This window comes from Triturus cristatus, chromosome 8, assembly GCF_964204655.1.
Source record: "Triturus cristatus chromosome 8, aTriCri1.1, whole genome shotgun sequence".
Classification (NCBI taxonomy): domain Eukaryota; kingdom Metazoa; phylum Chordata; class Amphibia; order Caudata; family Salamandridae; genus Triturus; species Triturus cristatus.
The window spans coordinates 1,027,509,255-1,027,536,361 of NC_140591.1; the positions used below are offsets into that span (position 1 = coordinate 1,027,509,255).

The 27,107-nt window shown below is 45.1% G+C and overlaps 1 protein-coding gene across 5 annotated transcripts in view; it reads left to right on the plus strand.

Moving 5' to 3' along the window:
• The first annotated feature begins 5,969 nt into the window (after window positions 1–5,969).
• Window positions 5,970–27,107, plus strand: part of PNPLA4 (patatin like domain 4, phospholipase and triacylglycerol lipase) — a 289,576-nt gene continuing 268,438 nt past the window's right edge. The window contains exons 1-3 of one of the 5 annotated variants that reach the window (XM_085622587.1): window positions 20,834–20,856; window positions 23,009–23,114; window positions 23,203–23,283. The gene's annotated coding sequence lies outside the window, so the exon portion shown is untranslated. Of the gene's footprint in view, window positions 6,018–18,219; window positions 18,259–20,712; window positions 20,857–23,008; window positions 23,115–23,202; window positions 23,284–27,107 lie in introns of those variants that run through there. The other 4 variants (XM_085622588.1, XM_085622584.1, XM_085622586.1 and 1 more) reach the window with 4 other exon arrangements.

The window sequence follows — 27,107 nt, forward strand, 5'->3', positions numbered from 1 at the left end:
ACGTACAAGCGCTGTATTAATCAGAAGCAGTTTATTAACCCAATGCATTTCGAGCCCAAGTGGGCCCTTCGTCAGGGGACACTGAAATTAACAATAATACATACATTAAAAATCATCCTCCACACTATTTTATGTTCAAAAAATTCTTAGTCTTTTGAATTGACCTACAAATCTCCTTAATAACCACATGCAATTCAAAATTGATCGGTTTTTTTTAATTTTATTTTTTTGAAAAAAACCTTTGTTATTTCAGGCAGCACTCTATCTCCCTCCTAGATCTCACCCGTTTAGTAACTCGTATTCTAAACCATTAGGACTGCAACACCCCGCCTAATCTCTTCTATCTTTCACCTCTTTTTTCTGCCTTTACGCCATACTTTACCCTTTCTACTCCCTATTTCCTTCCCTCCCATATCAAAACTCCTTCCATTGATTTTCAAAAATCCCTTACTCCCCTCCACCCGTAACCATGGTTCTGCTTAGTTCTCCGTCCTATTTCAATTCACTCCCCGTATGCGTACCTGCTAGCCGACTGCCATCCTATTCTCACCGTCTCCAAACAAATTGTTCCTTGTCTTTGGTCCCCGCCCTGATTTAAACCTGGTTTGCAGCCCACGTGACCCTTTAGTTTTATACGTAATTTCCTTCTTAATCACCCGTTGCTTTCCTGAATATACCTAAACTGCATCTCCCATAATACCCTTATAATATTACGTGGAGCTGCCGTGCCTTCTATGCCGATTTAGCATATATCTATGAAAGTCATTTCAAATCTTCGTGATCCACTGATAATATTACGAATGTATGATCTGTCCAATGTTTGTTACTGCTATTTCAGTCTTAATCTGACATCTTGAAAAAACCATACTTCATGAATACAGATGTTCCGCCTCGCATGAGAGTCACGTTGTATTTTCGAACAGTTTTTGCTTCAATCTACTCGTGGGTGCTAATCCAATGGGGCGTATTTTCATGAACAACAAACTTGGGATGGATTGCACACCTTGATTGTCAAAATCTTTCTCTTTGTTTAATTTAGAATCCGTTGTAGAGTGCTTTCTCACTGGTGACGTACTCAGCCCAAACAGCACATTGAAACTTAACCACATCAAATAGGGGCGACCTTTCACCCCAGACCAGTGGCACTGCCAATACTGCATTTGCAATCTTCTTGTATTTTCAAAAACGTATTTCCTCTCTTGTTTACTCGTATCCTTCTTCACTCTTACACTCTTATAGCTTCGTCAAACTGTCATGCAAGAAAAGCAATTTTCTTAGGTTTCTCATGTTCAAAATGGGCCATCCGAACCTCTAATTCAGAACACGTACAAGCGCTGTATTCATCAGAAGCAGTTTATTAACCCAATGCATTTCGGGCCCAGGTGGGTCCTTCGTCTGGGGGCACTGAAATTAACAATAATACATACATTAAAAATCATCCTCCAGACTATTTTATGTTCAAAAAATTCTTAGTCTTTTGAATTGACCTACAAATCTCCTTAATAACCACATGCAATTCAAAATCGATCGTTTTTTTTTATTTTTTTTTTTTTATTTTAAACTTTTGTTATTTCGGGCAGCACTCTATCTCCCTCCTAGATCTCACCCGTTTAGTTACTCGTATTCTTGGAAAAAACCCCAAAAGAAATATTTGTAAAGCAATAGGTCTCGCATTTGAAAGAGTTTAAGCTATTTTCATTTACAATGACAATAGCTCAGACTCTCCTAAATGCGAGACCTATGGCATTGCAAAAAAGTGCCACCATTTTCCCGGCTGCTTGGAAAGTGAAAGCGCGCATGGCACACTGAATGTTGCTGCAAAGCACGTCGTGCCTGCTATAAGACAAAACTCCCTAAAGAAAATATTGCTTACAGACTAAATACCAGAGACGGTGTAACAACTGAAGTAAAAGGGTCAGTCCTCATGGGGGGTTACAAATGAAGACAAGGTGGTACTAAGGAGGGACGGAGGTCCTCATCCTGGGCTCCTCTCCCTCCGCCTGGGACGACTCCTGGTGGCCTCCCGCCCTGGGCACCGCACCCAAACCGACAGACCACGCACGTAACCTGGGCTTCATCCTGGACTCCTCCCTCTCCATGACCAGGCAAGTCAACAGCGTCTCCTCGGCGTGCTTCAACATCCTACGCATGCTACGGAAGATCTTCTGGTGGATCCCCACAGAGACCAGGAAGACCGTCACCCAGGCCCTCGTCACCAGCCGACTGGACTACGGCAACGCCCTCTACGCCGGGACCACCGCCAAGCTCCAGAAGAGACTCCAGCGGATCCAAAACGCCTCAGCCAGACTCATCCTCGACATCCCACGATCCAGCCACATCTCCGGACATCTGAGAGACCTTCACTGGCTCCCCATCAACAAGAGAATCACCTTCCGCCTCCTCACCCACGCACACAAAGCCCTACACGACCAAGGCCCGAGCTACCTCAACAACCGAGTCAACTTCTACGCTCCCAAACGCCACCTCCGATCAGCCAACCACGCCCTCGCCGCCGTCCCCCGCATCCGCAGAGCAACTACAGGAGGAAGGTCCTTCTCCTACCTGGCCGCCAAGACCTGGAACTCCCTCCCGTCCGACCTGCGCCTGACCCAAGACCACCTCTCCTTCAGGAAGAAGCTGAAGACCTGGCTGTTCGAGCAGTAGCGGCACCCCCCCCCCCCCCCAGCGCCTTGAGACCCTACGGGTATGTAGCGCGCTTTACAAGTGTCACTGATTGATTGATTGATTGATTGACTAACAAGCCGATTACCGAATCAGAAGCCTGCATTTACAAAGGACAAAGACACAAGCCAATGAAAAATATGGGCGGAGAGTGGGCGGAGCTTCAAGTGCATACTCAAACAGAGCATGCCTCTCAGAGGAGTGCATGCCCTGCCCAGGCTCGACCTAATTAAGACTTTACCTCATAAATGACTAGGAAAATCTACATAATGGGCACTGTAGTGCCCAATTATGTGGCAGAGTTGACTAAATTATACAAAACGAAAGATCAATTTATGCAGCAATCATGCACACCCTTTCCAATAAAAGAAAACAGCTCTGCAGATCAATATAGTACTTTTCATAGCAATTTTGTTTCTACTCACTGAAAAGACTTTTAGGATTCAAGACATAGGACCAAAAAAAGAGATGCAACATACTTGTGATTTCTCACAAGTCCTAGGGATCGATTAACAAAAGCATTTATCAGTCCATAAAAGAGTAGTACTGGAATACTCTTTTATGTACTCTTACATGCCTTTGTGAATCGCCTCCAAAACGTCCAACTGCCTATTAGTAAAAGATACAAGGGGGGTAGGATTTTCTATTTGTACTAAGTGTATATGAATATTATCTGAATATTTCCACTTTACTCCCATTTTAGATGTTGTGGGGCCAATTTACAAAGGTATGCAAGAGTACTACTTTACGTACTTGTATGTATTTGAGAACAGGCCCCTGGCTGTTCTGTTAAAATAACAGTTTTGAGAACAATGTTTGTAAACATGGGTCTGTAGTAATGGTGGAAATAAAACAAGCATTTGTAATGCAATAGGTCTTGCATTTACGAGAGTTTAAGCTATTGGCATTGTAAATAACAGTAGCTTAAATTCTCGCAAATGCAAGACCTATTGCATTGCAAATATTTTATGTTTTCAAGCGCCACATGCTGCGCTTTCACGTTAATAGACACCGCGCCCTTACTTTAGACGAGCCATGTCTAAAGATAGTCCGCGGCAGCTATTAAAGGGAAAGTGCAGTATAGGGCGCTTTTCCCAAAAAAACATTTGTTTGTCTAGTTGACAAACAAATGCTTTTTTGGTTAAAAGCTCCCAAAGATGCCCATTAAGCGAAAGTGAAAGCGCACACAGCACACTGCAGATGCCCCCCCAAAAAACGGCTGCCATCGCTAAAGCTGGTGTGCCTTCCATGCTCTTTACATTAATTACCATTTAAGAAAATAGTGCTCACTGACTAGATAAAGCAGACCGAGTAAGACCACAAGTAAAAAGTCCAGTCGTTATGGGAGGTCACAAATGTAGACATGTCGGTACCAAGGAGGGACTAGTAAATCTATTCACAAATTAAAAGCAACGATTTTAAAACGAATGTAACCGGAGCCAATTGAATAGATAAGTGGAAACTGGGCTGAGCTTTTATTCCATTCCTCAATACAGCATGCCTCGCAGAGCAGCACATGCGCTGCACAGGCTCGACCTAAAAAGGCGATGGTGGGTCAAAGAAGCCTGTAGCTTATATAACAAAGAATCAACGAGTTAATTGTATAAAGAGCAGCATATACCAATTACACTTCCTCCTATATGCAAAGCAAATATATAAGATCAATGAGACAACAATAACCGAAATGAAAAAGGAGGAGTAGAACAACCAGGTCCCAATTAGTAAATATTTTCTGAGTTAGCAAGTTGATTTGAATGCCAGATGCCCAACTAGGTCTGGATGGGTAGCCATGACTGTCCCCTTCAAGTAACTGAGTCAAAAGAGCTTGTGCATTGAGGGCGGCACACTAGAGGCCTAAATGTTGCCAAAGGCAAAAGTTAGAACCACAAACCAGCAGGCAAACACCCTAATCCGCTAGGCAGTTCTACACAGATAGCCAGTAGAGGAAAGGTCAAGAGGCCAAGCACCTCAATTTAGTTGTTTTTCATCCCTGGGTGTGGAGGAGTTGCCAGGTGATTGATGCTTGATAGCGCTGATGTCAGTCAGATGTGTAAAGTTGCAGGTGCACCTCCTGGGGCCCTGGTGCAAAGTGGGAGGTGTAGACCTCCCCTGCCAAGTTACCGCTCGCTACCGCTTTCCACAGAGGCCCTATCAGAGCTCAAACATTTGCTAAAAACACACTTTTTTGCACATTTTTTGTGAGGAATAGTTCTAGAATCTTTGGAGAACCAAACATGTTCTACCACCCAGAGTCCCTACACATCTCCTGATAAAACAGTGGCCCACTTTTGTAGCTAGGCCTAGAGCTCGAGATATGAAAGACCTCAAAACACATGGGCAGATCACAGTTTTCTTCTCAAAACTGACACTTTTTTTGCAAGGTTGGTAGCTGTGGATTTTGAGTATGAGATTTGTAGCTACTGAGGAAAACTGACGAAATCCATACATTTCTGGAACTAGACACCCAGGGATGTCCAGGTTGGTGTGACTACCATGAATCCCACAAAATGTTCTTACCCATAATGTCCTGCAAACCCAAAACTTTGCCTGACTCCCATTGCCCCTGGTTTGATCAGTTTCTGTCACGGGCACTAAGCCCAGATACACAAGGCTAAGCTCTTTATCAGGACAAGTAAAAGAACGCTGGGTGGCGGGAATTTTGAGGATTTTTGCAAATTCTAGAAGTTTCCGTCATATAAATGAAAGGAAAATTACTGATTAAGCAACGTTTGACGTCTGCATGGCGTTGTGGTTACGATAATATTGTGGAATCCATGCAAGGCACACTAGCCTGGAGTTTCCAGAATGTATAGCTATGTTTAAGCATTAAACCTTCGCCAGGTAGATATATTCCTGCTGCTGCATGTAGTTGGTAGCATATTTCTGTTTCCAAACGTTTTTGTATTTAACACGCATATTATATGTCAACTACTTCAATATGGCGGCCGAGATAATGGGTAAAGTGTGTTAATGGAATGTTTTTGAGAGAGTTCACTTGATGAATAGCAGCTCAATAATACATTTGTTTTCTTATTTTTCGTGCTCTACAATTGTGTGTGTCACAGACGTAACAACTAATGTTACAGCAATGTAATCTAGACGGTTAACTTCAGCGTTTAATTAATAGGGCTGATTTTGAAATTATTTTTCAATTTTTCAATGTTTGCGTGATGCTTCCAATATGGTGGCTGCAATGTGGAGCTGATTACGTAGACCGTTGTTAAGATGACGTGATTGGGGGATGAATATTTAAATAGGTCTGGGAAACGTGCTGCGTCTGTTTGACCCCTCGAACGTGGTTGTTTCGGATCTGCAGAGCAGAGCGCCAAACACGGGTAAGCCCGGAGAAGCAATTTGGGGATATGTTTTTTCATTTGTATTCTTATATTTGAAGATATGCAGGTTATTTTTGATTATTATATTCTGTAGCCTTGATTGCAAGCCGCTATTTAAGTCAGTGATGATAATAGCGCAATCACGTGTTTAGGCTGTTTGTAGATGCCATGAACAAAAGTGACCTTATGATTAAGAACTGTTTTTATAGTGTCATGCGACAATGTGCAGAAAAGACTCACTTTTAAGAATGCGTAATTGTTTTCTCTGGTTGCATTCTCGTGAGAATACGGACGAGGGTCAAAAGACGTGTCAGTGTTGGCATTATACATCGTGTGTATTTATCATTGCGGATTTGAGAAGTGGGGTATTTCCTATGAGTGTTTCAAGGCGATGCCTCCAAAACCAACGCCAAGTGTGGAATCTATATTGAGAATACGAGGAAGGTTTGTTGAATGAAAGGCCTTTGTTTTGGTTTAGGGTAACCTTAATATATAGTTATATCGATTCCAACTGCACCAGGGAAATGGCGAATGCGGCCCGAGTTGGGTAGCGCATGAGTAGAGCGGCGCGCGTGAGGAATGCGGCAACGTGCCAACTACGCTGTAAATGGGGAGATAACACCAATGAAAGAAACCGTACTTTAAAAATAAAGCGTAGGAGGGCATAAATGAATAAATATTAAGGCAAACTGATATTTTAATATGGAGCAGAAAAGTATAAAACTTATCCTTCCTGTGAGCAACAAGAAACAAGCATTTACAATGCAACGGTCTCGGCATTGTTAAAGTTAGAGCTATTGGCATTGCTCATGACATTATTTTTGTATGTTTTTGTTTTTAAAACATTTAAAGAAACTGCATTATTTACAATGTCAATAGCTTAATCACTCTCAAAAGCGAGATTTATTATGCGAGCATTATTTGGGAAGTTTGGCAAATCCATAATTATGAGGAAAACGCTGCAGCATTGCAAAAGGCCAGTGGCCCAGACTAATATGCATGATTAGTATTTGGATTCTGTAGTGTCCTGCGAGACACGTTCTAGTGTTTCAACAGGAAGCTGTAATCCCAGCCACTCCCTCGAGGGCTGGACACACTGCACCCCACACCCATCCATCACGGGTGTCACGAGTGACGTGGCCCCGTCAATAAAAGGGCCCGAGTGCACGTGCTCGTGGCCAGTTTACTGCACCAGTAACCCTGTGTCCTGTGTCCTTCATTTAGCTACATGCGGGCCTGAGGGCCCAACACCACATTGGCGACAAGGCGGGTAGCTAACCCCGCGTGTCTGCTGCATGATGGCTCCTTGTCCCTGTGAGGAGGAAAGGGTCTGCCGCCCGTGCCTGTGGTGAGGGACGAGCTCAGCACGCGGCCATCTGTCTTTCAGAAGGAAGGCACGGAGAGTGGCTGTCTCCCGCTCACAGCGGCCCCGGCCCCGAACAGTGGAGGAGTGGACGAGCGCCCCGCAGCTGCCATTGGAATGCCACGAGAAGCGTGAGTCTCCCCACCTTGCCTGCGGTGCGGCCGCCGCCACGCTCCGGCATTCATCGTCGCAAGCAAAGAGCCCTGCACTCCACACGGCGCAGCGCCCAAGAGTGGTCATTCCACCCCTACGTTAGGCATTGATCCGCCGCTGGCTGTCCCTGTGTCTGCAGCACAAACAGGGAGGCGTTGCGACGACCCCGCTGAGCAGCCCTCCAACCACTGACTGGAGTTACCCCACAGCAGGCGCCAGCACAGCCCGTGACAAAGGAGGGCGGCTGGCACCGAAAGGAGGGTGGCGAGTGCCCCGTGCTCCCGCCCTGTCGGCAAGACACCGGCGACCGCCCAGGAACCGCCCGACTGCATTGGCCCGAAGCGGCGTCCTGAGCAAGCAGTGCGTGCAGGAGCTAGAAGGCCATTCCCCGCCAGCTAAGTACACACACAACCAATGAGGGAGACAGCAGAGGCTGCAATCGACCGGCAGGAAACCTGCGCCGGTGTGATCTGCGTTGCGGTGGAACCCTGGCAAGAAGCTGCGTCTCCGTCACTGCCAGCACGCGGCACTGATGTTACCCCGACAACGCCGAGCGACCAGGAGAGAGAAAGCGAGCTGCCCAGCGCTTCTCTACAGTGACCCCCCCTTACCTTCATCGTACAATCCGGGCAGTACGAAGGTGGGCGCGTGGGCTGTTGACCGGCAGAAGGATGGGCCCAACGCCAGGGGTCGGCGCAGCATCCGATGTCAGCAATGGAGGGAGAGAAGCGTGGCAGCCCAGTAGCCAGTGAAGTGAGCTGCACCGGAAAGAGCTCCTGCCTGCATCTTCAACCCTGCACGGCTCATGTCCAAAGGTGAGAACCGGCCGCACTGACCTGCAATGATCACTCCGAGTACGGGCAGCAGCAAGGCCAGCATCCCCACATTGCGAGAAAGAGCAGTAAGGCCCGCCGATAAAACGAGTTCTGCCGACGCCGGCAAAGCAGAAGTGCTGCACCGCCACCTAGTGGCCATCACTAGTACTCCACAATAAAGCACGTACATGAGAGCCCGGCCGGTTGTTACGGAAGGAAGACACAGCCAGCTCTCAAAAGAATAGCTGGACCAAATCAAGGAGATTGTTGCAGCCACAATCCAGCCAAAGCAAACCAGGCCCCGAGTAAAACAAAAAAAAACGGCTGCCAAGTGCCTGAGCAGTAAGTCAGTGCATGAAGTAACACAACACTGCACACAGAATAAAGAAACCAAACGGGAACAGTAAGGCACACTGAAGTCCCCACACTATAATCCCACACGGCCGTGTATAGAGTCCTGCAGTGTCAGCAACCACCTCGACAGCTCCACCTGTTGACCCCTACCACAGTACCTCCCACGAGCTACAGCGGAAGCTATGTAATGAGGTCAGCCACATGAGCCCTGGGGCTACAAGGAGCACGAAGGAGAGACTGTTAACCCCGCAGAGAGCTTGCAAAAGGCCCAAACCCACGCCGCCAAGTAAAGCCCAGTCAGAATGGCGTGACCAAAGGCCCACAGCAGCACAGCCTGAGCGCGCAACGCCCGGGGAGAGGAAATGAGGCGCGCCAACAGGAGAGAGCATACAACCCCACCTCAATTAACAGGTGAAAACAGGGACACCTACGTCCCGGCGCCACACTTTCTCAATAGACATTGAGGCCGCAAAACACAAGACAGGCCTACAGTGTCTCTGTCCCCATGCAGCATGCCCAATATACCAGATGAATGCACGCACGTGAAACTCACACCCAGCAAGGAGATACCAAGGGCCTAGAACTACACACCCAGCAAGGAGATACCAAGAGCCTAGAACTACCCCGGCACGGGGACGTGCCAAGAAGCAAAAGACAGGGAAGCCCAGCAGGACGGCAAGCCCTGCGAGAAGCACCCGAAGACGGAGCGCACGAGGTCCGAAGCGCACAGAAGACCACACCCGCGAATCCGACAGCACGGGCAGGCGCCCGGAGGAGAGAGACTTCTCCACAAAGAAACACAGCTGAGCGCAGCACAGAGAGCGACCATGTCCCCACTGCACCAGCGAAGCCCCGCAGAGGGCCGAAAGCAACACAGGGTCCTCCTCAACACAGCCTCAAGATGGAGTCGGCGGTGACCCACAACAGGCAAAAGAGGAGTCGCACCCGCCCCGCAGAGGGCCGAAAGCAACACAGGGTCCTCCTCAACACAGCCTCAAGATGGAGTCGGCGGTGACCCACAACAGGCAAAAGAGGAGTCGCACCCGCAGCGGCCCGAAAGCGTCAGTGTCCGTGACACAGTGTCCTCCTCAACACAGCCTCAAGATGGAGTCGGCGGTGACCCACGACAGGCAAGGGAGGAGTCGCACACTTCACGTGGCGGCCGCCACAGCAACAGGCGCTCCAACGCCAGCGATACGCGACTGGACGTCACGTCGCCCAGCAAGCAAGGAGCGCGCCGGAGCGAAGGCAGAAGCCGGCGCCATGACAGCGCCGCCTCGAGGTCCAAGCACAACGCCCTCGAAGAAAGAAGAGTGACAGCCCTGTCACCCTGAAAAACCGGAAGACACAGGTAGACTGAATAGACCGGAAAAAGGAGAAGGCCGGGGACTCACAGCAAGCCAAGAGCTCACCCTGACACATCTGACAGCCACCAAGGCGGACCACTGTCCCTGGACACAGCCTCACAGGAGAACCGAACGTAAGCCGCAGCAGTCGCGAACCGCGTCTCTCCACAACACGTCTTCAGGTGAACGGCCACTCCCCAAGCGTCGGCTGTCCAAGTCAAGGGGCATCCCTGCTCCTGTCTGCAGAGGCCATGGGTGAAGATCTGCCCTGAGTGTCTGTCCTCACACCGCCTCAAGATGGAGTCGGCAGTGGCCCCCAAGCCAGGCAAGAGAGGATCAACACACTCTACGTGTTAAGCCGCCATGGACACTCAACATCAGCAAGGCGGAAGCACGTGGCTGCCCAGGTCCATCCTAACATCCGAACTCTCCCAGCAAGTCACCAACACCTGTCATTCCGAATCACCACATGGCTGGCAACCGTCACCCACGCCAGCCATCGGCACATGCGTCAAGCACCACTCCCTGAGTACCGATGGACTGGAGTCCTTAACCGTTGCCACACAAGCCGACTAAACGGAACCCCAAAACGTCCTGTGGACCTGGCCGACACCGGAACCGCGGCAGCGAGTGCAAGTCTTGGCCAAGACTCATCCACCCGTGAGGGTTGTGCATGCGACCAAGCAACGGCTCCTCGGCGGCCCTGCAGCTGCCCCAGACGGCACACAAGCAGCGGCTCCAGCGCAGCCTTCCTACAGTCCCACAGCAACCCCGACGGGGGCCTCCCCAGGCGGGAGAGCGAGAAGAGACATTGCCCCACTGACAGGGTACCGATCACAGCCAAGCGTTCCACAGGGACAGTCGGTCCAGCAACACCTCCGTGAACTCTCACATTAGACCCCGTCCATGATCATGACGCAGCCCACCAAAAGAACTAGTAGATCTCACCACAGACCATCACCGACGTCAGCCAAGAGGAAGCCATGCAAGACCCGTCATTGTCAGCGAACGGACGGTAGGCAGCGGACGTCTCCAAGCCAGCGGTCGTGCCCTGAGTCCCTCAGGTTAAACCACGAGTGCCCGCGGAGAAGGTTCTGCTGCAAGCCAAGGCCACCAGCCAACGTCTGATGTCGTCCTGCCACCTGACTCGAGAAGCTGATGGACCCTGTGGTATTTCATCAACTGTGTTTTTCCCCACAGGTTGGACTTGACTCTTTGTTTTGTCCTTCAATAAAGTTGGGGAGGAATGTAGTGTCCTGCGAGACACGTTCTAGTGTTTCAACAGGAAGCTGTAATCCCAGCCACTCCCTCGAGGGCTGGACACACTGCACCCCACACCCATCCATCACGGGTGTCACGAGTGACGTGGCCCCGTCAATAAAAGGGCCCGAGTGCACGTGCTCGTGGCCAGTTTACTGCACCAGTAACCCTGTGTCCTGTGTCCTTCATTTAGCTACATGCGGGCCTGAGGGCCCAACACCACAGATTCCATGCCCATTCCTTCTCTGTCCTCTCTGCTGAAACTGCTGTCTGAAGTGTCAAATTTTATTAATACTAAACAAAAATCGCACTACCGTGCCAGGGCCAGACTTGGCGTTGATAATGATTGTTTGAAAAGGGAACTTTGAAAGGATACGAACTTGACCAATTCTGGTTTCAAAATATAAGAGAACACTGTAGAGGCATGCGTCTACCGACTGGTATATATAATTTGGGATATATTTCTTAATCTGTCGTTCAGCCGCTGCATGATTATATTGTTTCTTTTTGAAATTCAGGAGCAGTAACATTGTCGTGGTGTCACTAGGGCTTCAAGTGGATGCTTTTTCAATATTATATACAAGCCACAGTTACTGCTAATTTATCTTATGCAACTAACCGATTGACAAAGCCAATAGTCCTAACTTGTTGTAGGTATTATGTTACTTGTTGTATCCTTATGCCTGGATGCAATGACAAAAGAGACAGCAAAATACAAGTCGTATAGACCCCGCGCAACACCGCCCCCCACCCCCACCCATTTTTTTATCCCACTTAAAGCCCTGGGTAGGATACTCCACAACAGGGCCGAACTGGAACCCCAAAGTAGGCCTGGCAATTATGTCGGACCAGCTGGAGGGTCATGGGGGAGGTTAACTGTGAAGCACTTTTGCTACAGGAAACGCCCGATGCCCGGGCAAGCCAGCTGCTCAACAACCCCGTTCTCTCCCGCATTTACCTGTGATCAGGCGCGCAACACCCATTGAACTCAAAGGGCTTCAGCCCCCCCCGTCGTATGTGGCAGCCCGGGATGAGACGGCTTCCCGGGCAGACACAAAGCCGTGCCCGAGCACTTCACAGGTCTTTAAAAAGACCATTTGCATGTTAATGAGGCCTCGCTGTTGGTTCACCCCTTCTAAGAACCCCCGCAGCTCCACTCTGCCTAGATTCAGCCCCCCCACCCCTGAAATCAGCGCCACTCTGCCTACTGTTTAAAGATTCAGCCCCCCCCCCCCGAAATTTTAGCTTAGTCCCCCCCCCCGAACATTAACTAGCAAGTGATTTCGCTGGTCGCTTTTTCACAAGCTCTGAACTTTGGCAGTGATGTTTCCCCTTGATAGAGAAGTTTCAGTTTCTGTTTGAGATACACGCTTACGCTTTCTATTTGCAAGAATCGCAGGCTCCAATGAAAAATACCACTGGGAGGTAGGTCGAAGGGAAAGTCCGTTCAGGGCGGAGGAAGCATGCTGCATGTTGACAAAGTTTAGCAAATAAGGAGAGCAGCAGTACAATGGAAAGACAATTTTTATATAGATCTCTACAGCATGCTATTATTTTTAACCAATTCATGTCAACGGAGCTTCTGACTCTCATCCTATTTATGAGAGCGCGGAGTGCGGCACGAGCCCTCGGCGGAGGCACAGGAGCGCGGCGCGGCTCTGAGGGGGCCGCCCGACCCATGGCTTCAGCCTTCATGTGCGGCGTGGAGGGCCTGCTCTTCAACGGCAGCCGCTTCGTGTGGAACCTGACCATGTCCACGCTGCGGAGGTGGTACGCTGACCGGCTGGGGGTGGGCACCTCCTGAGGACCTGGTGCGGGCTCAGAGAAATTTACCAAGTAAGAACCAGGGGGCATTTAGAGGGTTATAGGCTGGCATGGCGAGAGGGAATATCGACAACTAATTAGATATATCCACAACACTGCACCATCAGCAAGTACACTTATTGCACCTCCGCTGCTGACGCATGTATATTTACATCAAACTCCTTTTACCGCCACTCAGTGCCTTGCTGCAACAGAGAATCTTCGGTACCTCAGTACTTGCAGCGTTTTGTAAAAAGCATATTTCCAAGCAGTCATCGAACACCGCCGCCTTTCTCCGAGGCAGAGCAGAAATGCCTCGGAGAAACGCAGCGTCGTTTTCGGATTCGGGGGCGTGTTTTGCTGTTATCTCTGGAGGAGATAATTAGACTTTCTGCAAAAAACACGCCCCCGATCCGAAAAGGACGGGGCCTGATCGGAGTGACGGGACCTCTTCTCCAATGGCTGGCCAGCATTGAAGAGGCCAGCCAATGGAGAACAGGGGAGAACAGGGGCGGGTTCAAGCCCCTCTTCTCCAAGTCAATAAATCTCCGACTTCCGGTTCTGCCTTTGGCAGACCGGCGGTCCTCGACCTAAAAAGGACTGTTCAGTCAAGTTAGGTATTATATATATAGTGCTACCATTCCATTGGTTATTGTACATGTTACATTTTTTTCATCCCATTGGCTATCTTCTGCTTAGCTTCTTGGGGCATGTATTTGTTCTTTTATCATGACTGCTGCTACTCCACTAAAGCAAGAGAAGAAAGTATAATAGGAGCCACTAGTTTAGCCATGAAATGTATATATTCCTAGTAATTTATTAATGAAAGTCCTAATTTTATTAAAGACACAGAGGCGACTATTATCCCACCTCAACACTTAGTAATTGGTGTTTCTTTCCCTCCCTGACAGCGGCTCAGGCATTGCCACCTGCTTCTTAAGGAAGTAACTGTACCTTCTAGTTTCTAATCTTCATCGTATACGCCTACGGAACTCCAGGATGTTCATCTGCCTTTTCCATAGGACTCTCCTAGGAGTTTTGTTGTTCTGAACTTTTGCCAAGAACTTTTTATGTTTACTTTAGCTTGTTCTATTGTGTTAACTATATTTCCTTTGCTTTCTGGTTCTTTTTAACTCCTCATACGAGAAAAGAGAGCTGTCCACAGTCCAGTTAGGGTTTATAAAGGTTACTGGTATCTGATTGGTACTTACTATACTTACATGTTTCTATCCCATTGGCTAGTCTGTTGCTAAGCCTCTTGGCATTTGTAGTTCCACTGATCTTGATTGCTGCTATTATATTACAGGTAATAATTAGAAAGCATAATACTCGCCTCTGTATCTTTAATAAAACAAGCATTTGCAATGCAATAGGTCTTGCATTTTCGAGACTTTGAGCTATTGGCACTGCAAATGTCAATAGCTTAAATTCTCGCAAATGCGAGACCTATTGAGTTGCAAATATTATTTGTTTCCAAGCACCCAATGCCGCGCTTGCACTTAGTAGAGGCCACGCCCCTTTCTTTAGACAAGCTGCCTCTAAAGAAAGGGGCGTGGCCTCTATTAAGTGCAAGTGCAACATGGGGCACTTGGAAAAAACCCCAAAAGAAATATTTGTAAAGCAATAGGTCTCAAATTTGAAAGAGTTTAAGCTATTTTCATTTACAATGACAATAGCTCAGACTCTCCTAAATGCGAGACCTATGGCATTGCAAAAAAGTGCCACCATTTTCCTGGCTGCTTGGAAAGTGAAAGCGCGCATGGCACACTGAATGTTGCTGCAAAGCACGTCGTGCCTGCTGTAAGACAAAACTCCCTAAAGAAAATATTGCTTACAGACTAAATACCCGAGACGGTGTAACAACTGAAGTAAAAGGGTCAGTCCTCATGGGGGGTTACAAATGAAGACAAGGTGGTACTAAGGAGGGACTAACAAGCCGATTACCGAATCAGAAGCCTGCATTTACAAAGGACAAAGACACAAGCCAATGAAAAATATGGGCGGAGAGTGGTCGGAGCTTCAAGTGCATACTCAAATATAGCATGCCTCTCAGAGGAGTGCATGCCCTGCCCAGGCTCGACCTAATTAAGACTTTACCTCATAAATTACTAGGAAAATCTACATAATGGGCACTGTAGTGCCCAATTATGTGGCAGAGTTGACTAAATTATACAAAACGAAAGATCAATTTATGCAGCAATCATGCACACCCTTTCCACTAAAAGAAAACAGCTCTGCAGATCAATATAGTACTTTTCATAGCAATTTTGTTTCTACTCACTGAAAAGACTTTTAGGATTCAAGACATAGGACCAAAAAAAGAGATGCAACATACTTGTGATTTCTCACAAGTCCTAGGGATCGATTCACAAAAGCATTTATCAGTCCATAAAAGAGTAGTACTGGAATACTTTTATGTACTCTTACATGCCTTTGTGAATCGCCTCCAAAACGTCCAACTGCCTATTAGTAAAAGATCAAAGGGGGGTAGTAATTTCTATTTGTACTAAGTGTATATGAATATTATCTGAATATTTCCACTTTAATCCCATTTTAGATGTTGTGGGGCCAATTTACAAAGGTATGCAAGAGTACTACTTTATGTACTTGTATGTATTTGAGAACATGCCCCTGGCTGTTCTGTTAAAATAACAGTTTTGAGAACAATGTTTGTAAACATGGGTCTGTAGTAATGGTGGAAATAAAACAAGCATTTGTAATGCAATAGGTCTCGCATTTACGAGAGTTTAAGCTATTGGCATTGTAAATAACAGTAGCTTAAATTCTCGCAAATGCAAGACCTATTGCATTGCAAATATTTTGTTTTCAAGCGCCACATGCTGCGCTTTCACGTTAATAGACACCACGCCCTTACTTTAGACGAGCCATGTCTAAAGATAGTCCGCGGCAGCTATTAAAGGCAAAGTGCAGTATAGGGCGCTTTTCCCAAAAAAACATTTGTCTAGTTGACAGACAAATGCTTTTTTGGTTAAAAGCTCCCAAAGACGCCCATTAAGCGAAAGTGAAAGCGCACACAGCACACTGCAGATGCCCCCCCAAAAAACCGCTGCCATCGCTAAAGCTGGTGTGCCTTCCATGCTCTTTACATTAATTACCATTTAAGAAAATAGTGCTCACTGACTAGATAAAGCAGACCGAGTAAGACCACAAGTAAAAAGTCGTCGTTATGGGAGGTCACAAATGTAGACATGTCGGTACCAAGGAGGGACTAGTAAGTCTATTCACAAATTAAAAGCAACGATTTTAAAAGGAATGTAACCGGAGCCAATTGAATAGATAAGTGGAAACTGGGCGGAGCTTTTATTCCATTCCTCAATACAGCATGCCTCGCAGAGCAGCAGCGCATGCGCTGCACAGGCTCGACCTAAAAAGGCGATGGTGGGTCAAAGAAGTCTGTAGCTTATATAACAAAGAATCAACAAGTTAATTGTATAAAGAGCAGCATAGACCAATTACACTTCCTCCTATATGCAAAGCAAATATATAAGATCAATGAGACAACAATAACTGAAATGAAAAAGGGAGGAGTAGAACAACCAGGTCCCAATTAGTAAATATTTTCTGAGTTAGCAAGTTGATTTGAATGCCAGATGCCCAACTAGGTCTTTATGGGTAGCCATGACTGTCCCCTTCAAGTAACTGAGTCAAAAGAGCTTGTGCATTGAGGGCGGCACAGTAGAGGCCTAAATGTTGCCAAAGGCAAAATTCAGAACCACAAACCAGCAGGCAAACACCCTAATCCGCTAGGCAGTTCTACACAGATAGCCAGTAGAGGAAAGGTCAAGAGGCCAAGCACCTCAATTTAGTTGATTTTCATCCCTGGGTGTGGAGGAGTTGCCAGGTGATTGATGCTTTATAGCGCTGATGTCAGTCAGATGTGTAAAGTTGCAGGTGCGCCTCCTGGGGCCGTGGTGCAAAGTGGGAGGTGTAGTCCTCCCCTGCCAAGTTACCGCTTTCCACAGAGGCCCTATCAGAGCTCAAACATTTGCTAAAAACACACTTTTTTGCACATTTTTTGTGAGGAATAGTTCTAGAATCTTTGGAGAACCAAACATGTTCTACCACCCCGTCCCTACACATCTCCTGATAAAACAGTGGCCCACTTTTGTAGCTAGGCCTAGAGCTCGAGATATGAAAGACCTCAAAACACATGGGCAGATCAGTTTTCTTCTCAAAACTGACACTTTTTTTGCAAGGTTGGTAGCTGTGGATTTTGAGCATGAGATTTGTAGCTACTGAGGAAAACTGACGAAATCCATACATTTCTGGAACTAGACACCCAGGGATGTCCAGGTTGGTGTGACTACCATGAATCCCACAATGTTCTTACCCATAATGTCCTGCAAACCCAAAACTTTGCCTGACTCCCATTGCCCCTGGTTTGATCAGTTTCTGTCACAGGCACTAAGCCCAGCCACACAAGGCTAAGCTCTTTATCAGGACAAGTAAAAGAACGCTGGGTGGCGGGAATTTTGAGGATTTTTGCAAATTCTAGAAGTTTCCGTCATATAAATGAAAGCAACGTTTGACGTCTGCACGGCATTGTGGTTAAGATAATATTGTGGAATCCATGCAAGGTACACTAGCCTGGAGTTTCCAGAATGTATAGCTATGTTTAAGCATTAAACCTTCGCCACGTAGATATATTCCTGCTGCTGCATGTAGTTGGTAGCATATTTCTGTTTCCAAACGTTTTTGTATTTAACACGCATATTATATGTCAACTACTTCAATATGGCGGCCGAGATAATGGGTAAAGTGTGTTAATGGAATGTTTTTGAGAGAGTTCACTTGATGAATAGCAGCTCAATAATGCATTTGTTTTCTTATTTTTCGTGCTCTACAATTGTGTGTCAGACGTAACAACTAATGTTACAGCAATTTAATTTAGACTGTTCACTTCAGCGTTTAATTAATAGGGCTGATTTTGAAATTATTTTTCAATGTTTGCGTGATGCTTCCAATATGGTGGCTGCAATGTGGAGCTGATTACGTAGACCGTTGTTAAGATGACGTGATTGGGGGATGGATATTTAAATAGGTCTGGGAAACGTGCTGCGTCTGTTTGACCCCCCCCCCCCCCCCCCGAACGTGGTTGTTTCGGACCTGCAGAGCGCCAAACACGGGTGAGCCCGGAGAAGCAATTTGGGGATCTGTTTTTTCATTTGTATTCTTATATTTGAAGATATGCTAGGTTATTTTTGATTATATTCTGTAGCCTTGATTGCAAGCCGCTATTTATGTCAGTGATGATAATAGCGCAATCACGTGTTTAGGATGTTTGTAGATGCCATGAACAACAGTGACCTTATCATTAAGAACTGTTTTTATAGTGTCATGCGACAATGTGCAGAAAAGACTCACTTTTAAGAATGCGTAATTGGTTTCTCTGGTTGCATTCTCGTGAGAATACGGACGAGGGTCAAAAGACGTGTCAGTGTTGGCATTATACATCGTGTGTATTTATCATTGCGGATTTGAGAAGTGGGGGATTTCCTATGAGTATTTCAAGGCGATGCCTCCAAAACCAACGCCAAGTGTGGAATCTATATTGTGAATACGAGGAAGGTTTGTTGAATGAAAGGCCTTTGTTTTGGTTTAGGGTAACTTTAATATATAGTTGTACAAATGCATTGCTCTATGCATGTTTAGATGGGAGTGTGTTTTTATATTGCATACATACATGTATGCTTTCCTTCCAAATGGGTTAATGTCAGATTGACATTTTTTTCTGTTTCTTTTTCTCCTCCCGGCCATGTCTGTATTTTCAGCGGAAATATGCACTAACACATGCGGCTTTCAGATTAGCTTTCTTCTGTATTTTACTGTTTTAACTTAACATCGATATATCGATTGGCTGCCGAAAGAAGGTCCTTTGCATTCTTTATATTGTGCAAGGTATTTATGTTGCGAGTGCGCGAGCGTAGTCTTTCCTTACACTCGTGCGTTCGTGTTTACTTTTGTATCTTAATGTATTAAATGAACGCGAGCGTGACACGGTGGTGGATATTTCAGATGTGGCCTCTCCGCTTTGTAACGAGCCTCGGCTTGTGTAAGACATGTATGTATATTCAAGTGGTGGTGGGGTAGGAGGGATGTATATACTTGTGCCTTGGAGGTTGGAGCATTTTGCTGTAGAACCTCTCATGCAAGACGTGCGGTTTCCTTGCAAAACAAGCGCGGTCCCGGCGAGCCTCGCATACAGGAAGGGGCTGCGAGGGAGGAGCATTGAGGCGCAAAAGTCAAAGCAGGCTGGCTGGTGAGAGGTGTGCAATGTGCGCACACCATGACGAGAGGAAAGCCATATGGCGCCTCTGCTCGTCATTGTGCTCGTAACCGCACACCCGTCGCCAGTGGGCTGAAGCACTTCACAAAAGCGGATTGCATGGTGGCACGATGCACGTGATTGTGCGCGTGCTCGCCATGCAATCCGCTTTTGGGAGCACTTTTGGGAGCCCCTTACAATAGTCTCGCTTTGGGATCGCTTACGCGATAGCAAGGCGAGACCTAAAAAAATGTTACAACGACGAAGCCATTCCAATTACCCTGGCTTAATAACATATACAAAGGTAAGGTTTTCATTTCTTGTTACAGACAAAAGCCCATACTCAGTCTCCAAGAGGATGTTTAAAAAGTGTTGACAACATTGGCACTTTTTAAATGGTTAATTGCAGCAATCAGCAGCAGCCATGGTGGTTGTTTATTTGGTTATTTAATGTTATGTATCTCAAACAAGGTCCTTGAGAATCAGAGTGCTTTACAAGTAAAGGAGATCAGTGTTACATAAGAAGTAGCAGGTAAGTAGTAGATACGACAGGTACCTTAAAACACAATTGCACATTTATACATTTCACCATAATGTAGTGAAAAATGTATATCCGTCGTTGTGCATGTTTCATCTTTCCACAGCTCTCATTGCCATATGCCAATAGATCCGATTCAGACGGGAGGCTCCCGATTTCTGAAGCGCAAAAAGGCTTTATTTTGGCTGTCTCCCGCCTGAAATTTAATTTCAGCGGGAGATGGCTCAAATAAAGCCATTTGGGGCTGTTTAAAAATCGAGTCTCCCGCCGGAATCGGGTCTATTGGCATGTATGGCAATGCATTTCAGCTACTTAATTGTTAGCTTTTCCCTGCTGCTATTCCACTTTTTTTTAAACGCCTTCATATCCAGATGTAATTGTTACTGATACTGAGACCATTAATTTGCTCTCGTAGACAATGTAAACCAAGATAATTCCACTTCCGCTCGTTTTAGCACTTTTTATAAGAGACCGCCATCCATTATCAACTGACGCGTTTCTTAAGTGCAATACCACCAAAGAAATTCAAGCTATAAATGTAACTGTTAAAAAACGGGATGCTTGCATATTTATTTGAAAGCATATCTTAATTGCAGGGGCATAAGATTTTCACCGTATGAACTGAAATAGTATCGAAGCAGCGTGTTGATATCAGATAGTTAGACCAGGTTTCTCCAATTTAGTAAATATAGTTGCAGTTAGCGAATTGTGAATGTTCTTCCGGTGTCAATGAAAGGGCGCAATAATTATTGTATTTGGTTTCTACTGCAGCACGATAGGTCACTAGTTTAAGATGGCTGCCAGCGCTGCAGTTATGATCCACTTCCGCGTTGAGTGTGAGACAAAGCTTTCGTTTTCGAAATTGACAGCTTGGCAACCCATTGTTCTGGGATATTAGTTACCTCGGAGGCTGGGACGCAGGTGAGAGTCCACAGGAGAGATAGGGGCATGGGGCTTGCTTAACGTTCCTAATTATGCTAGTAGCCTATTTAACACGTATAGTTAAAAAATAACGGCAGGTGAAGCTGCCGTATTTCCTTTACACTTGAACACTTATCTTTTACTTGTTACGTCATACAGGTCTTTTTTTGGTGTTTTAAAAGTAACAGTTTAGTGTTGTGGGTTTCTAGCTCCTGCTAGCTGTCTTAGCTCGTGCTGTTTTGTATTACTTATTTTACATTCCATTTAGTATATTGGTGTGTATTTGACAGTTGCTATTCGTTACCTGCTGGTGTAGAGCTGCTCTTTTCGTGGGTGGTGGTTCTACCAGAAATTAAAGATTTCCTTCAACTACAACCGTTTCGGACGTACTTTACAAACAGACTCCTTTCAGTTCCTGGTGTTTACATTCATCTGCACTTCTCAAACTACCGCTTTAAAATCAAACGCATATTAACAAGGAACAATGGCTCCTGTGAGTTAATATCTACTGATTTATGATCCAAAAAACACACAATGGTGATAACAAGGGTTATGCGTGATGTTTGAAAGAGTCACCAAAAACACACAAAGGTCAATCTAAGAAGAGAATTGTGTTTATGACATCACATTTATAAATAACAGTTTTTCACATATACAAATTTTTCAGTGAAAAGGTGTCCCAGTGAAATTATAAGGAACCTATAAAGTGACATATTTAGTGACAAATATACATGGTTTCCTTCTTGAACTACAAAAGTGACCATCCTTGGATAACAAATTTGTAATCAGCATTTATCTAAAATTTAATAGTGCTTGGTTCACTTTTCTTAACAGTCGACAGCGTTTCGACCCTTTGCGAGATATAGGTTCTCTTCAGGACCTGCAAATATTGGGGACACCTACAAAAATGAATGGATAGTATCAGTACTGTGCTAATAGGAGTCACATAGCTGGTAAGGTTAGAAGGACATGTGTTTAACTACCTGAAGTAGACTAGGCACTGCCCAGTGTAGAAAAAGTGAACACCACGAGTGTAATGAAAAGGAAGATACTCGCAGGGCAACTCAGCCGGGCACGGAGTAAAAAAACAGGGTGATTAGACCTAATTATAGTATATTGAATTGTACCTTATTTATTTAGAGCTAGTGAATCAGATGGACTTACCCCCAGTGAGGTTTGTGAAGGGCAGTCCAATAATAGATGGCACGTGTTGATTTTATCAACCCAATAATGTTGATAGATGAATGCCCTGTGGTGACACGAAGTATTACTATAGCTTCCATCTATTTTAAAGTATTACAGGCTTAATCTCCAGAAAAAACATTAATTGTAACTTACCCAAACAGTAGTGTTTGAGTGTGAAATAACCGGGAGGACAGACGATCGCTGTATAGCGTTTGACGGGTGGAATGTCCGTCTAACTCAATCCCCAGTCTTTAAATGTCTAAAAATATAAAACACAACAACGGAGCCGCTATGATAACACATTGCGACACGATGGAAAATACTAGGCAACAATATACGCCGGAGGTCGTCTATAATCAATTAGATTATAGTAATTCCTCCTCCCGGGGCCACGTAGAGCAGCAGAGCGTCAGTCTCTCTGCTCGGTATATCAATGAAGAGCGACAACAGACTATTTCTGCAGTCTAACGAATATCAGAAATTGTGTAACAAACTAGCGTGCATAATTTTATTGTGCGATATCCTTCGTACCGTGACTACATTGACAGAGAACACTGGGTAGTGATTCGTGTAACAATTTTTTGAATTAAGACGTTATTTTGCCATTGGAATAAGCAAGGAGAGAATTAAACACGACACAATTTCGGATATTTTCGTTAGACTGCAGACAGTCTGTTGTCGCTGTTCATTGATACCAATACAGGAAATGAGCTGCGTGTATGGAGCGTCCACCCCTGGTCCGGCAGGAAGTTTTGCTTAAATGCACCCGCGTAACGAGCGGCCCATTGTCGATATACCGAGGAGAGAGACTGACGCTCTGCTGCTCTACGTGGCCCCGGGAGGAGGAATTACAATAATCTAATTTGGGTAAGAAAGACTACCTCCGGCGTATATTGTTGCCTAGTATTTTCTATCGTGTCGCGATGTGTTATCATAGCGGCTCCGTTTTTGTGTTTTATATTTTCAGACGTTTAAAGACTGGGGATTGAGTTAGACGGACAGTCCGACCGCCAAACGCTAAACAGCGATCGGCTGTCCTCCTGGTTATTTTACACTCAAACGCTGCTGTTTGGGTAAGTTACAATTAATGTTTTTCTGGAGATTAAGCCTGTAATACTTTAAAATAGATGAAAGCTATAGCAATACTTCTTGTCCCCACAGTGCATTCATCTATCAACATTATTGGAATAAAATCAACACGTGCCATCTATTATTGACTGCCCTTCACAAACCTCACTGGGGGTAAGTCCATCTGATTCCCTAGCTCTAAATAAATAAGGTACAGTTCAATATCCTATAATTAGGTCTAATCACCCTGTTTTTTTACTCAGTGCCCGGCTGTGTTGCCCTGTGAGTATCTTCCTTTTCATTACACTCGTGGTGTTCACTTTTTCTACACTGGGCAGTGCCTAGTCTACTTCAGGTAGTTAAACACATGTCCTTCCAACCTTACCAGCTATAAGTGACTCCTATTAGCACAGTACTGATACTATCCATTCATTTTTGTAGGTGTCCCCAATATTTGCAGGCCCTGAAGAGACCCTATATCTCGCACAGGGTCGAAACGCCGTCGACTGTTAAGAAAAGTGAACCAAAAAACAGCACTATTTAATCTTAGATAAATGCGGATTACAAATTGATTATCCAAGGATGGTCACTTCTGTAGTTCAAGAAGGAAACCATGTATATATGTCACTTTATTTATAGGTACCTTATAATTTCACTGGGACACCCTTTCACGTTCAAAATTTGTAAATGTGAAAAACTGTTTTTTATAAATGTGATGTCATATAAAGACAATTGTCTACTTAGATTGACCTCTCTTGTGTTTTTGGTGACTCTCTTTCAGACATCACGCATAACCCTTGTTATCGTCATTGTGTGTTTTTTGGATTATAATAAATCAGTAGATATTAATTCACAGGAGCCATTGTTCCTTGTTTATATACTTAATTCACCCTAGGCTCCGTTGTGAGTAGGGTCCCCTTGTACTTTGTTCTTAAAATCAAACATGTCCTCTCTGCATAATCGATTATTAGAAGTAGTCACCCTCGTACCGCGCGCTACTTTATAGACTGACCTGACACCTTGCTTGATTTTATACAGGCTGCACCGGTGTGGCCTTGGGGTTATTCTGGGCTGGGTAGTCCCTGAGGGTGCAAGCACAATTTTGGGCCAAAGGGAATGCGCGTTTTTCTAGGAAATTGATTGCACAATCCTCATCACTGCACCTTTGTTGAATTTTCAAGAGCATGATCTCGATGCTAGGTGCACAATTGTTAGGGTGACCAGATGTTAAGAAGGAAAAACCTGGACGGGCACAGACATAGAAATAGGACTAAAGGTCATATCCGGGCATCCTATACAGAAAGCTATAAAATTCAGGCTCCAATCCACCAATAAACTCTCCAAGCACTCCGGAGCGGGTGCGGTCAAACAACGTGGTGGTGGGTCCACAGAATATAGCCAGCTCACACTTTAACCAAATGAAGAGACCGCACTCATGGAAGGTGAAAAGACTCAGTACTTATTTTACCGGGTCCACAGAAACAGGATGCGTTTCGGCTCGCGCCTTTTTCGACTGTAAATCTCTCTGCAGCACCGCCATGTTTTGTGTACAAATGCGCATATCCAATTTCATTTATTGACATGGAAAACAGACAAATTCATCAAAAGAAATCTCAACTTTCACCGCCATCTTAGAGTGACTAGTTTCCGTAATCAAAGTAAAATGCATTGTCTTCATTAAACAACATTAATCTGACGTGGTGTCCATTAAATGTTCAAACCAATATTATCATTATGTTAAGTACAAACATTCCACGATTGAAAATGAACACATCATGATTTCAAAAAACTTAATTTGAGGCTAATTGCCACACTGCGCATGAACCATCCAGCTCTGTATGGGCAAAATATCCATATATACATTTATACATTCCAAACTTGTAATTCAACTATAAATCAACATTTTCAATCTAGTAAGCAAATTGGCTGAGTGCCGGTATCCAAATACCGTGGTTCTCAACGCTATTTTAAGGTGGTTAGTTTACCACGATCAAGCTGTAATACATGGTCTACATTATACGACAATCATTAATTAGTCCACATTATGTAAATTAAAAATTGGAAATTAAAAACTTCCATCAATTCAATAATGGAAGAACAGGTTTAGGAACAAATTGATACGTTCCATATAAGCAAAATATTTGGGTCCGCAGTTTACGGATTATCAGTGTTATACATGTTCCTAAATCATGGTTATTGATCAAAGAATAAATAATTCAGTTTTAAATCTCAAGAATTGATAGGCGTAATGGCTACGTCTAGGTACCCAAGAATCCTTAAATGTATCACTCATGTCTGTTTATCCTAAGTGAATTGCTAATTCCTCTTCTACCATAAGTCCCGTGGGGACAAGTGTCTGGAGGTCAATGATGAATCTAAACTCAAAGTCTGCGAAGTTTGAGTTCCCTATTGCCCCCTCTTTCATGATATGGAGCATGATCAAGGCAGAGGAAACGTATAGGTTTATGTTGCTCTGATGGTATCTCGCAAAATGTCTTGCCACAGGGTATGTTGGATCACTTTTCTCAATTGCCCTGGCATGTTCCAATATTCTGCGTTTGGTGGGATGAATAGTACTGCCAATATACATCAGGTTACATGGGCATAATAAGCAGTAAACACAGTGGGGGATGTTGCATGTGTTGACTGGCTGTAGAGGTGAGTAAGTGGGTGTGCGATTGCTTGTATGGATGTGTGAATAGGTATGTAAGTTAACTGGATTAGTGAATAGACGTGAGTAGCTGTATGGGTAAGTTAGTGGCTGTGAGTAGCTGTATGTGTGTGAGTGGCTGTATGGGTGAGTGGTTGTGTGCATGTGTGACTATTAATGAGTGAGTGGCTCTATGGGTGAGTGAATGCTAGTGCAAGTGGCTGTATGGGTGGGTAATTTGGCTGTTAGTGGCTGTGTGAGTGAGTGGGGGTGTGAGTTGTTGAATGGGTTTGTGAATGGGTATGTGAATGGTTGTGTAGGTGTGCGAGGGGAAGTATGAGCGGTATGGGGGCATGAGTGGGTTTCTGAGTGGTTAAGTGGATGATGTAATAAGTGATGTCATTTGCAATGTCATCAATGATGTCACACACCAAGTCATGAGTGATGAAATCTGTGAGGTCATAAGCAGTGCATTGCGGGGGCGCAAGTGTTAGCTTAGGTAACTACAACTGCTGAATTTCGATGGTTTTGTACAAGTGAAATGTGAGCCTAAGTATAACGTCCCTGTAACCTTTGGTTTTTTCAATATATGTCTAATATTTTTTTTAATTCTATTTCCTAACTATAACTTCCCTTTAACCTTTGATTTCTTCAGTGAATGTCTGTTTTTTAAACTTTTTAATCCTAACTGTAACCTGTCATCTGTGAGAGTGGGTTTGTGAGTGCCTGTGTGGGTCTGAGTGGGTCTGGGAGTGCCCTTTGTGGGTCTGAGTGGATGTGTCGGTGCTATAGATTACGAGCATTTGCACACTAAGGGTACTTAAAAAGGAGAACCATGGACTCTGCTCTCACCAGGAGACAAGAAAGAAATCACTCATCACAGTCACTACACATCAGATTATACTCCAGTATATCAATGATGAATTTTCCTCCATTAAGGATTTTATACAGTTTTTCAACGTGGAATATGGGAGGAGAAACTTGCTTTGCCTTCTCCAAGCCCAAGAAGTTAGGATTGTTTGTGTTTTACTGAAGTGGAGCTTCAACAGGGGCACCTACTATGTTTATATCTGTATGTGCTTCCTGTTGAGGTTTAATTGCTGTGTAATCAGCACCATGGAAAGAATCGAAGCTCATTTTTTTCAAGATGAGTCCCCAGTTTTGCCGAAAACCCAACTGGAGTACTTTAATGTAGTTAATTAGTAAGTGCTACCTCGTTGAGTAAATGTTGCATGCATATTCTACACTACAGCTGCATAGAGGACCACTAGGTGTGCATGTAATTTCAGCAATGTTATTATTCCTCGAGCGTCTTCATCCCCAAATCTGTGACAACGTGAATCCTTGT